Here is a 14,034-nt window from a genome sequence, read left to right as displayed (position 1 = left end):
AGAGTTACCAATGTAAAAAAGTGCAATTCAACAGTGATGTTCTGGTGATGTCTAAACGCTGTGAGGAGATTGAGCATTTCACACGTGCGCACTTTTTTACACAGCAATTTGCATTAAAGATATTTTAAAGCAACTGTCCAAATAAATAAAAAAGCTGTAATGCAGTAGGGAACAAAAAACAATCGGCTTCCTTGCGCTGTCAGTGATTAAAGCAGTATATAGTGCGGCATTGAAAGTAATCAGATCAGGAAGGTACTGTGTATACGCAGTCTGATTTGGGTGGTATATTCCCAGTGACATTTAAGGAAGGAAGAGGAAATTGCGGCAGGGTTTCTGTTGCTTTCCAGTGACTCCTGCCAGATAGTACATAGGTAGGGATGCTTCTGACCAAGGACTATGCTTCGTTCATGTAATCAAACTACAAGCTGACACTCAAATAACCCGCATTTATTAAAAAATAAACTTTTTAAATATATCATCTTTTCATGACCACCGGGTGTCTCAAACAGCTTTATAATCAGTAAGTTGGTTTTGAAATGTAGTCACTATTGCAGTGTAGGAGGTCTGGCAGCCTGCATGTACACCGTAAACCCCCACAAACAGCAATATAATGATGGCCAGATAATGTTTTCATGGTCATCATAGGACTTTTAATTCTAGATTTGTATTGAATTCAAATTCCACCATATGCCCTGGTGGGATTCGAACCTATGTCCCCAGAGCATTACCGTGGATTACTAGTCCAGTGACAATACCACTATGCCACTGCTTTCCCCAGTTCCTATTGGGCGGGTCTCCACCCACTCAATAGGGGAACTCGCATTCCACAAACCCCATGGGGAGACCAACTGACTCTCCTCCAAATCCTTTGTGGTCATCATAACATCCCTTCACCTCAAGTCGGTTTCATCTCCGGTGAGTCCACGATGAGGGGACCATTTCCAGCTCTTTGCACTCAGCCTTTAGTCCAGAGTGGGTGGAGCTGGATCAGGAAGTGTGAAATAGATCTGCGATCTTTGTTTCTGTAGGGAGCGCCTGAGGGTCACCGATGTGAGTTCTTCTTTGGAATTGGCTATTGGGGACAACGTGATTCCTCGGTCTCCATGTCCTCACAATCGGGAGAGACAGACATGGGGTACTCTATGGTAGTCCTGCACCAGTGACGGTCACCACTGGAGTCAACAGGGGCAGTGTCCCTACTTCTGAGGTGGTCTAGGTGCTTCCTCAGAACCTTGTCGTGGACCTTGACCTTTTAGGATACAGGCCCCATTTTCTCTCTCAATACTCCAGGGGCACAACTGGACTCACCTCTGAAATTCCTTACATAGACTGGCTCACCAGTCTTGAACACTCACGGATCTTACGACATTGTGATTTATTTTTTGATTTTCCTGTTGGAACTCCAACTTCCCTGCCAAGTTTGAATATGACAAGTTTAACCTGGTGCAAAGCTGTTGTCCCATCAATAGTTCTGCCAGGGCAACACCCGTTGTGGTATGGGGAGTGATCCTGTAATCAAATAAGAAAAATGAAATGAAATGAAAATCGCTTATTGTCACAAGTAGGCTTCAAATGAAGTTACTGTGGAAAGCCCCTAGTCGCCACATTCCGGCGCGGCTGTTACGGGAATTGAACTGTGCTGCTGGCCTGCCTTGGTCTGCTGTCAAAGCCAGCGAATTAGCCCTGTGCTAAACAGCCCCTAAACAGAAGCATGCCAACCTATTTTCTATACATATGGCCAGCTGCTTCTTCATGCCATTCTTGAAGGTCTGCATTACCCGCTCTGCCAGTTCAGTGGAAGACGGGTGATTATGGTCCCAACCTAATGTGCTTGATGCCATTTGACTTCATGGAGGCCTCGAACTTTCCACTAGTGAAAGCCATGCTATTGTCGGAAACTAAGACCTCCAGTATGCTGTGGTAAAATGCTCTTGAAAGTTTCTCAATGGTAGCATTGGAAGTTGTAGAGGCCATACGATGTGTACCCATCCACTTGGAATGCACATCCACCAAGATAAGGAACATAGATCCCAAAGAAGGCCCGAAGAATGCTAGATGCACCCACACCAATGGCCTGCCTAGCCACTCCCATGGGGGTTGGGAGGCCGGGGATGGGGGGAGAGAGCTTCTGGTTTTCCTGGCATAATTTAAATTATTCAAAAAGTCCATGTTGAGCCCAGGCCTCCAAACGTAGCTCTTGGCGAACATCTTCCCTGGAAACCTCAGGGTGGCCGTTATGTAATTCCATTAGGATTGGGCACTGCCCTGGGTGAGGAACAAGTACCCAGCATCTCCACAAAATTATAAGGCCCTCGACACTGAGTCCATCTCTCTGAGTTAGTATAGTTTCATGTCATCAGTGGGTTGTCATCAGATCCTGCTTTGATAACGTTGCATCCTTCTGTGTCCAAGCCTTGATTTGCGTTGCCGATACTGAGAGCTGTTTGTTCCACTCTGAAGGCCGCTCGGGAATCTCATTTATACCCCTCATCGCCAATGTAATAACTCCACCAAGGCCAGGCTTCATACGAAAACTCTTGCTTATTCAAACAATGAAACGAACCCCTGCCACGGTGTAGAGTGCTGGCTCCCCAGCCCGGGGACCACCAGGAACGCCGGTCCAGGTTCGGGTTGCGGGATTTAAACTCCTGCCGAAGGATTCCTCTCGGGCGAGCCTCTGCCCACTCAATCGGGGAAGAAGCATTCCATGAACATCTTGGGAATATAAATCAACAATCCCCCAAATCCTTCATGGTCGTCATAATAGATGCAATGAGTGTGGTTGTGGGAGGGGGTCTGCTGCGAAACAGCACAGCAAGAGAGGGGAGAGGTAAAGTTTTTAAAAATGTCTGGCTCATTATAATGATAAATAAAACTGTACAATTATTTATAATTCTTATTGCAGCACCACCAAGTGGTCTATTGAAGAGTTACAACATCCCAGACGTTTTTTCTCTTTGTTTGATGTGCGGGGCTTTTATTCAATTCCGTATTATTCCAGTCTTCTCCCCTTTCCTCATGAAGGCACTGATTTTCATGGATGATTGGCAATCGTTAACATGCGTTGTGGAGATGGTCCACTGCCATTCCCTTCACTGGCTCAGCAATGGGCAGCACGATCAAACCATCAGTGCAGCGTTCAGCGCCCCTTCCCCGCCAAAGTCTGAATTGCCACCATATATGCGGGGCCTTGAAGTGGGTGGTCCAGGCAGCCGGGGGCCACAGGGCGGAGGCTCGTTGGCCCCCAAAAAATTGAGGTCCTGTGACATCAGTCGGACCCTAGCACAATTCTGAAGTACCAATGGATGGAGCAGGGACGGTGCCTGCTCCGCCTGTTGCTACCCGACCCGGAGTGACCTAACCAGCTGGTCCTTAAATGGGCTGGTTTAGCTCACTCGGCTAAATCGCTGGCTTTTAAAGCAGACCAAGCCAGCAGCACGGTTCGATTCCCGTACCAACCTCCCCGGACAGGCGCCGGAATGTGGCGACTAGGGGCTTTTCACAGTAACTTCATTGAAGCCTACTCGTGACAATAAGCGATTTTCATTTTTTTTTCATTTTAAAGGGACCTCCACAGACGTTTCAGAAACAATTTAAAGCTGGGTTTGCAATTATTTTTTATGAGGTCAAGCAGAGCACTAAAGAAGAATCAGCCATGATAACTCTGAGGGTTCTGGGGAGTTGGTGATGAAGGACGTGGCCACAAACTGCTTCATCGTCTGAGGAGTTATGAATGGTGCTGAATACTGCAATCATGAACAAATGGCCTAATAAACTTTACTGGTTTCTAAAAATAATCATATGGTCTTTTGGAAAATATTGTACCATTGACACAGATTAATAGCATATCACTGTCAATATTGCTACCCAATTCTACTTCTGCTGAGCGTCACAGGAACTGTTACAATTTACCAGTCAATGTCATTTGGTTCCTGTAGCCACCTGGGGTGGCCACGTCCCGATTCCAAAATGGATACTCGCAAAGAGTGCAGGGAAAAATGGACAGCACTAGAAAAACAAGCAGGTGGATTGGAACCCGCAGAACCCAGACAGAACTGAAACTACCAGCAATTAGCATAGTAATGAGCTATCTCCGGGGACAAAAAGAAACATTTAAACAATCGAGACCAGGACAGACTTCCCAGTGCCAGTGGAAGCCAAAACAAAGGCAGGCCAGTGGTTACATAGAGTCCGCCCAACGATCAGGGAACGACCCCGGTATTGGAGAAAATCGATCCGAATGATTGGGACATGGTCCAATTAACTGGGACCAAGTCCAGGGTCTGCCCAGAAGGGCCCGAAACCCCTGGGGGCTATAAAACAGTCCCCAAGGTCAGTTCGCTCTCTTAGAAGTTCTTGGAAGAACTCTTACTCTTACTCCTCTCCATCTTCAACTTGGCATTTGGATCTCAGTGACGAGAGGCTCGCCAAGCACCAGCCAAGTAAGTCTAAGGTCAATGCACGCTACAAGATAGGCGCTCCTAGCTATTATTCTATACCAGTTCGAAGCCAGCAGTATCAGAACCAGACAACAACCATTGTTCCTCAGACTGAGTGGGCACTCGAAGCTAAGTATAGGCTTTTAGTAGTAGTTGTAGTTTAGTGAGTAGAGTTTATGCCTGAGTAATAATTGACTGTGAGTAAATAAATGTGTATTGATTTCAAACTTACTAACTGGTGTATCGAGTCATTGATCAGTATTCGACTTTGAACCCTGTGGTGGTATCAGAAAGATACCTGGCGACTCTTGAGCAAAGGTTATTAAAACAGAGCAAATTAAGGGAAAGCATAACGAGCAACTGTTCCTGAGGCTGTTCTCACACGGAATCTACATTTTGAGTAATAATTGTGAGATCAGCACCTTTAGGTAGGATTAGCTGGTGTCCAAATGCTGACAAACTGGACGAAAGTAAATTGGCACGGATTTCCTTTCAATGAGGTAGCCTGCAATTTTAACCTCTGATTTATCCGCGGTTACTACTCCTCAGATACAGGGTGATACCCGGCCCTGTGTGTTCCTAGACGTGATGGGTGAGGGGTTAGAAAATTCAGGCAGAGTTCCCAACCCTGATCACATTGATTCCCTCATGGGAAGCGTATGCTTGGACCAATCAGAGTTATGATGTACGCATAGTTCAACCCGTTGACAGCTAGAGTATGGTCATACGAAGAGTGACCACAAATACATTTCTTGAGTCAGAGAAATAACACAGAAAGTAAGTATTAAGCAGGTGAATGAGTTTGGGTTTTATGCGCACTTGCTCCCCTCAATCAAATCCAGTTGTGTCCTTTCCTATCCTATGGTGCTGACTCTGACCAGAGTATGGTTCCCAGGGTGCTGGCAGCCATCCAACCTGCCCAGGAAATAAGTTTGCACACTGAGTCCAGCCAGGCAGCCTGCACTCCTTCCTACCACACTGGATGGTCACCTTCTGTGACCATCAGAATAATTCCTCAGATATTCTGAAGGAAGGAGATCTTCTGAAGGTTTGGCCAGATTATGGGGCAATATCAATAGAAGCAAGTGTGTTGCACTCCAACTTGAATGGAATTTGCGCTTTTATGTCACGGAGGAGGAGAAGAACAAGTAATTAAATAGGAACACAGCAAAGCAGCAGGAGAATTAGATCTCAGAATTCATGTGGCTGTTTTCCCTGAGATTCAGGAATCCAATTTTGCACTCAATCTTCCCTCTAAATTAAAAAAACTCCTGGCCATGACTAACCTTCTCCCGGCTTCTCCCACACTCTCCCAGTTTGTTATAGTGATACTGAAACTGTTTGAACATTGTGTTTGGCGGAAACTATTCCACCATCCTACTCTGGAGCAGCCAAGCAGGAGTGTAATAAAAGATGCTCATTCTGTTGGAAATGAAATGAAAATCGCTTATTGTCACAAGTAGGCTTCAAATGAAGTTACTGTGAAAAGCCCCTAGTCGCCACATTCCGGCGCCTGTTCGGGGAGGCTGGTACGGGAATTAAACCGTGCTGCTGGCCTGCCTCGGTCTGCTTCCAAAGCCAGCGATTTAGCCCTGTGCTAAACCAAGGTATCTTATTAAACAATTGCAAGCTCTGAGGATACAGTAGCTGTCGAGCACAATAACAGAGCTCACGTTTTATGGAACGCATACTGTCGATACTGAAAATGTTTGGCCAGAGTTCCTTGGTTGATAGCGGCCGGCGGGATATTCAGGTCCTGCCGGCAGTGCACCCGCCCCCCCCCCCCCCCCCCCCACCCGATCAGCCATGATCGTATTGAATGATGGGGCAGGCTTGATGGGCTGACTGGCCTACTCCTGCACTTATGTTCTTATATTTCTAGCATAGCCTAGCTACTCAGACAGTAACTTTCCTTTATGTGGCCACACTGTGACAGCCATTGACCACTGTTGCCTTACTTTGGCTCATTGAATATATTCAAGGCTGATTCAAGTGATCGACAAGGGAGTCAAGCGTTATGGGGTGCAGACAAGAATTGAGGCCACGATTAGACCAGGTATGATCTTATCGAATGACGGAGCAGGGTCTGGGAGCTGAATGGCCCACTACTCCTAATTCTTAAGTACCACATGCAAATGTCAGTCCAGTGCCCTGGAAGAATGATCTTTTGTCAGTGCATGTTAATACTACTTCTGTGAAAAGCCATGGGGAAGGAGGTAGCAGACTCTGGGAAGCAGCAATAATTGCCAGAGGTGGCCCCTTTTAGAGAGTGGGCCAAGTAACGGTCCTCTGTCTTATATTCCATTCCTAGAACTCACCTTTTTTGGCTTTGTTCTCTCCTGTGTCTACAAAGCCACAACTCCTGCTGTCCTCAGGCACTGCTGCCCCATTCATTTTGTCCGACCTCCCCAACCTCACGTCCTAGCTTGTAGTGTTCCTGCTGTAGTGCTGACGGGATTTTCCTTGGAGCTGAAGGTTGCCTCCCTATTGGCAATGGGAATCCTGGCAAGAGTCTGTAGTACATCAATAATAAGCCCTAGCCCGGAAAATGGATTTGGTTAGTGACAGGCTCGAAGTGGTGAATGGAAATTTTGTTCTGCCAGAATTCGACTCTCAAGAGGGTGGAATACAAATTGGCTCCTGTTGGGCCAGTTTTACTGATATAAAAAGGGACACTGCAAGGGTCAGTTTTGGGAATCAGCACAGTTCCGATGAGCATAATTATAAACACTGCTACATTGGCATTGAGAACTGCCCATGTGCCCGTGGTGCCAGCCTGATATAAATGTTAAGGTGGAAATAGCCCTGGGATGTTCTGTGGAGCTGGTTCCACTATGTTTGGTGCTGCCTGCTGCTTGCTCTGCCTGTTGCTGACCAATTTAGTGCAACACCTTTATCCCGGCACCCCCACCCCCCCCCCCCCCCCCCCCCCCCACAATTATATACATATGTAAGAGGCTTAACATTTATATCAGGCTGGCACCACGGGTACTTGGGCAGTTCTCGATGCCAATGTAGCAGTGTTTATAATTATGCTCATCGGAACTGTGCTGATACCCCCCGCGCGCCCGACCTTGACCACGCGCACAAACATTGCCCGGCCGCGTATAAAGCCCCACCCCGGCCTCCGAGCGTGCCCCCCCCCCCCCCCCCCCCCCCCACCAGGGTGGCTGTGGATCGAGTCCGCAGCCACAACACTAGTTTCCCGACCGACCGGACCATGAGTGGTCCACGCCGTCGGGACTTCGGCCGGTGGGGAGCAGAGAATGGCGGAGCGGGCCTTCAGCAATGGCCCCAGGTAGGTGCTGGGCGGAGAGTACGCCCCTTTTCGGGCCCGCAGAATCGGGGAACCGGAGCCGGTCCGATTCCGTGCGGGGAAATGGATTCTCCACCCCGTCGGCGCCGGCTGCGATTTTATGCTTCGGAGTGTGGAGAATCCAGTCCCAGGTTTCCAATTCAATTGAAGGATGCATTATTCAGCTCATTTCCCGAGATTACAACATTAATTTGAAAAATTAATAAACTTCAAGAGCATAACAACTTCATGTGTATGGGATATCTATTCCATTTTCATATTACAGCAACTTTTAACAAGCTGATTTTAAAAAATGGACAAAAAATTGGGCATTCTGACAAATTACTTGTAATTTCTTCAAATCACGGGATACCATGGCGCAATCCTACAGCCACACTTAGCCAGAAAAGCAGCTCTCCGTGGCGCAGCGTGGCCGTTGAAAGCCAGGAGACTCTGCTCCTGACATCTACCTGGCTCGCAATGCCTCGCAAGATTCAACGCAATCTTGCGGGACGTTGTGAATGAATCACGCCCACAATGGACAGGGTCAAGTTTTCGCAAATCTCCATATTTAGAGTGAGGCAGTAAGCCTCACTCCAATGTGCAGATTCCTGAGCTGCCTGAGGCTTTGAGATTCAACCCCTTCACCTCAGTGACCTCGGGCAAGCGCCGCCTGGTACTGGTCCCCACAAACGGGCACCCTGGCACTGCCAGTGCCGGGAAAGATGCGGCTAAACGCGTTTGCTTGGGGACTTTGTTCCCTTTTGGGAAGATCACAGTACACATGGCTTTGGCACAACATGATAAATGGTTTCAAAAATTTAACAAGCTGCAACAATTTCAAGGGAGGCAAGTATTCTTGTCCACTTTTGTTTCTACTTTCTCTGCAAAGCATTTCCCAGGATAGGATGTTGTTAATTTCCCCCCCTTTTTTTCAGGCTATCACTTGTTGTGAAGCAAGTGAAAATATTGGGCCAGATTCTTTGGCTTCCCTGCAGCGTGTTTCCCGGCGGTGGGAGGCAGCCCGCCATTGGCCGGTGGTGGGATCTCCATTGAATCCACTTCACATATCTGAGAAACCCGGGGCGGGGCGCGCTATCGGCGAGACAGGAAGATCCCATCGACTTGAATAGCCAGAAGCCCTCGTCCAAAGTTACAGAAAATAAGCCACTCCTTGCAACAATAACACAATAAATTGTAATTGATCTACTATCCTTGGATGCTCATTATGGGATATTGGGGTACATTGGGTTCTGTGCAAAGTTAAAAAAAGTATTTTTAACAAGCAATTGTGAGCCCACAGTTGTTTAATAAAAGATTTTAAAATATTCACTCACAGAGGAAAATATCCCTCATTGTTTCATTGAAAGAAATATGCTGTGTGCAAAGACAGATTCAGTACTGAGCCGCTTTAAAAGGAGTTTGAGGTGTGTTGCAGGGTGTTGACTGATATTCAGTTAAAAATTTTTTGACAATTCTGAATTAGTCTTTGCAAATCAGCAAAAGAGTTGCAGGCTTTCAATAAAGATTCAGCTGTGGAATCTCTTGGTGCCTCACAAATAAATGTAATATTCAGTACAGACCTAAGCCAGATTCTGTTCTGTTTTGGTCTGTTTTCAGTCAGCTGATGTCAGGGTAGTAGTGGGAGTTTTACAATTGTCCTCAGCATCCTTGGTTAGGGAAGTGGGATTAAATGGGGGTTACCATTTTTGCTCCCGCTCAACATTCGGTGATCCCTGTTGGAAACTATTGCTCTGTGGACGTTGCACTCTGAGAGAACTGGGATTTGGACTCTGAGTACCTTCTGTTATGGGTCAGGGTTTAGAGAGCCCCAAAGTGTATCACGGAGTTCACCTGACCCACAACTTTTACTAGATTGTGGTATGGGGAGCAAACGGCCCACTCTACAGGGTGTGGTACAGCAGAAATGGAAAAGTATTTTTTAAAGCCAAACAATGTTTATTCTATGAACTCAAGTTAACCTTTTTGAACCATACAGTGAACATCTTAGCAACCATTAATTCAAATACAACCCCCAAAGAATACAACACTAAGTAATCCTTTAAGCTTTCCTTTTTACATCCATAAGACTTAAAACATCTTTTACCAGAAGCACATCAGGTTAAAGTCACTACTGTTATTAGTTTTAAATCACCAGGATCGATTTACAGTCTTTAGATTACAGAGAGAGACTCTAATGCACCTTCTGATATTGACTGCAGCTATCCAGCTCTGAAAACGAAAGTAAAAATCTGACAGACAGCCCAGCTCCACCCACTCTCTGACATCACTACAGTAGTAAACGCCCATTTCTTAAAGCTACTCTCACTACAGATATTTATATACACACCCATTTATAAACACCCATTTCTTAAAGGTACTCTCACATGACACTTCATCATTAATTAGTCTAGGTTCACAAACAAAAGTGTTTCTCACTTCAGTGAGGAAGGCTGATGCCAGTGGAAATACACCGAACAAATGATCAGCACCTTCAGGAAAACGGAATGGGAATGAATGGGCTGCAAAATTGAATCGAGTATTGGTTTACATCACATAACTATTTAATGGGCCAGAAAGGAAAATATTCAGATTTATTTTCACCAGCATTCAAATCAATATTGTTTTTCCTCATCCTTTACATCTCAGCCAAAATTAATTAAGTATAAACCACCATAAGGAACTTGCTGCCGGAGCAACAGAAAGGGACCGCCGACCCCTCCACATTGCTGACAATGCTGCTGAAGTAATAGAGGGATCCCCCAGGGAGAGGGAAAGTATGCTTACCTCCTTAACCTTGGCCAGCTGCCAGAATGCTAATTTTCCTTAAATGAGGCTCTCAGTCAACAAGGCCAGTGCACAGCAGGTAGGTGGGAGCACCAGTGCTGGAATTGAAATCTAGCAGCCACAGAGGCGTTGGAAACATGCCCCTGTCATAGTTTCAACAGGCACTTACGGCACAGAAAATACATACATGGGCCAAGGTCAAATCTGGTCAAACATTCGTGAATGCAAAAATTGGTCTGTGTAGCTAATTAAATTGGTTAGAGGTGAAGCCATACAGAAATATTTGTGAAGAACCACATTATGTTATAGTGTGCAGTGACAAGAAAGGAAAGCACTGTGAGTAAAAGCATCTCTATCTCCACACGAACTTAGATTAGGTTGCTTTAGCTATAAGGATTTTCGGCTAAATGATCAAACAGCCTCAGTACAATTTCTCATGGGAAGCTTTTCATAGCATGAAATGTCTCATGATTCAGCACCAGCTACAGGGCATTAGGGTTCAATCAGTGAGGGCTAAGAATGATAATATGGAAAATGCATTCTTCTGAGAATGCAGTTGAGCAGAGTGAAGGAAACTTTACTTTGTATTTATATGACAAAGTTTGGGAAAGATTTCACTTCTCTCATTTGGATAAGCAGAAAATTCACCCCCCCCCCCCCCCCCCCCCCCCCCGAACAGGGCAGAGGAGGTTGAGCTTGGCAAGGCTTGATGCAACCATCAATTCATTCAGAGACACAAGTTGAAGTAAACTGTGGCTTTAATCAGCTTACAACTGAGCCTGCCTGCAACTATGCTGAACTAAGGGCGGACTCTCAGGACCGCAGCACTTATACTTCCTGCTGGGGGCGGAGCCAAGGGCGGAGCCCTGTACATGCTCCTCATCTCCCCCTGTGGGCAGAGCCGCGCAAAGGGTTCACAGATGGAGCCCACAGGGACACAGTAATGTACAGTGTGAATTTATAGTGGTTACACATTCACCACAAGGCTCACCTGATTTCTCACAGCGCGTTCCACATCTGTGCGGAAGCCCAGGTGGCAAATCACGCCAGACCCACCTTGCTGCCTCAGAATGATCAGTTCACAAACCCAGAGATTGAGGTCCAGGGAAATAGGTTTTGGTGGAATATGATGGGAACATGATATGGGAAACCAGCTTGGGTGGGATTTTTCAATGGCAGGATTTCTTGCCCCGCCATCCAAAGAGTCATGAGGAACGTCTCCCCTCGAGGCATTAATTGGCTGGAGATGGAACCTCTGCCCCTCCCTCAGTAAGAAGTTCCATCTCAGAGAGCTGCCAGTCAATCTGATTGGCCAGCAGCTCAGTAATCCCAGAAGTACCAGTCACATAGTGACCAGGACTGGGACTGATGTGTTATGTACTCTGGGATAACACAGGCTGCAACTGGATGCTTTAACCAAAAGATACTCCAGACCTTGAAGTTAGTTCAATCTAATTTATTGAACCAGTAGCACAGCTAGCACAGTGAGTTTGACTCTCTGCTAACCTAAGTGTGGTTACTCTGTCTGACTGAACCAGACTAGCTCTTAGCCACGTGCTGGAGGTGTGATACTGTACATACACCCTGACTCACTCTGTAGATGTTCATCAGTGGAAAGAGGCGGAGTGTGAGTGCCTCGTGCCTTTTATAGTGAGATATCACCCCTGAGTGTCCTGCCTGCTCATTGGTCATGTCCTGTTCTCTGTGTTAATTAGCCGCCTGCCTGTGCCTGTCTGTATATCATTATCTGCATGTCTGCATATCATGACAGGGACTACAGGCCAGATTCAAAATCCTGGAGTTCACGACCAGGGAAATGTGGGTGGTCTCACAGCACAGGGTGGAGGTGAGCGCCCATGGAGACATGGTGAGGGGAAGGGGCAGCAAAAAGGGTTGGAGGTCTTGCTGGGGAGGCAGGCGGGAGGAAGCACCCATGGGTGGTCACAGCGTGTTTTCTGTGTGGGTGGTGCCCAATGCGGAAAGGAGGCAGTTGAAGGAGGGCTACCCCCTCACCTTCCTACCCAACGCCCTTCCCACCTGCAAACTCGTCAGTGGGGAAATGTAAAATTCAGCCACCCTCTCAGTTAGAAAGGCTAAAAAAAAAACTAAAACTTAAAAGATGGGAATATGAACACGTTTACAAAGAGGTGGCAATTGTACTGAAGTGATATTTTTCCCAGCTGGGGAGGTAGGGAGAAGGGATCTTGGGGTACAGTGCACATTATAACATTTTGTTTATTTTGACTGTGGTGTTAACATCGCCGACTGTTATTAATTCCTCAAATAGCAGCTGAGCTAAGAAGTGAGACTGGTATTTCAGTGCAAGTCAGGTCACTGAGGAGTTGTCCTTCTGTTATTGTTCTAGAATTTCCATAACTCTTAAGAAAAACACACAGTAAGTCCATTATTATCCAGCTTGAATCCAAGCCAGCAAAACTTTCGGGAAACGTCATTCTCAAAGCTTAGAACTCAAAAAAGCGAAAACTAGGAATTGTTAGCAAAATTAATTTTTTGAAAAACATTCAGGATTTTGTAAATGTTCCTGATTATTATTTGCAAAATCTTGGCAGGTTATGGGAATTCATGAAACTAAGGGAGCAGTAAAGAAACAGTTTTGTCTTTCTTGCTTTGCTGCTCAAGCTCTAAATTTGCAACAGATACCAAAAATAGCTGAAAAGAAACATTGGTAGGAATAATGAGGCAGATTAAAGGTTAATAATTCAGACTTGGACTGAAGCTCGAAGTTTGAGTTGCTTGAATCCCACATAGGATTGAGGTGCCACTGAGAAACCGGAATAAAAAGACTGTCAAAAACAACCAGGCTATTTATCATTATAACCTCCAGTTAACAGATATACAGTAAAATGTGTTGATTAAAATCTCCATTGGGAATGTCCAAGACCATAGGTGGTCCTTTCTGATGGATGGTTTTTCCAACAGTGTGCAGGCAGTCATTTCCAAGTAAGCAGCCCTCATACCTGCAGCACACATTTATTAGTTAGCACGTGCAGGTAGTAATAGTTCAATTTTGGCCGGGCCAGTGTTATTGTAGAATCGGTCAAAGTAGCCGCATGGACCAAGCAGGCAGAAAACAAAGGTTAGGCTTATTTACGCCATTCAAGAATCTCTACTCCCCGATGAGGTCTCCCTCCCCGACATCACCCAGATCGTGTTATTTACATGAGTGAGCCTTCCCCTTGTTAAGGGATCAATGCCTGGTCACCATATGTAGCAGCAGGCTAACATATTCACCTTTGACACTCCCGGGTCCATTGTGGAGGTCCTGAAGGAGCGACCAGCATCTGCGCTCGGGAACCATGACGTACGTTCCCCACAGAATGATACGTCCTCGAGTCTCAATTCAGGTATCTTTTTTTAATTTTGTGTACTCAATTCATTTTTTCCAATTAAGGGGCAATTTAGTGTGGCCAATCCACTGACCCTGCACATCTTTGGGTTGTGGGGGCAAAATCTACGCAAACACGGGGAGAATGTGCAAACTCCACACGGACA

General features: G+C 46.1%; 1 long non-coding RNA gene across 1 annotated transcript; it reads left to right on the top strand.

Annotated features, from left to right (window-relative positions):
- Positions 1-7,633: 7,633 nt before the first annotated feature.
- On the top strand, positions 7,634-9,070 carry LOC119951448. The gene is made up of 2 exons (XR_005457629.1): positions 7,634-7,737; positions 8,673-9,070. It is a non-coding gene; the product is annotated as an uncharacterized LOC119951448 (long non-coding RNA).
- The last annotated feature ends 4,964 nt before the right edge of the window (positions 9,071-14,034 follow it).

Source organism: Scyliorhinus canicula, chromosome 17 (genome assembly GCF_902713615.1).
Source record: "Scyliorhinus canicula chromosome 17, sScyCan1.1, whole genome shotgun sequence".
NCBI classification, from domain to species: Eukaryota; Metazoa; Chordata; class Chondrichthyes; order Carcharhiniformes; family Scyliorhinidae; genus Scyliorhinus; species Scyliorhinus canicula.
The sequence above is the reverse complement of the archived record's forward strand: the minus strand, read 5'-3'. Positions and strand labels throughout refer to the sequence as shown.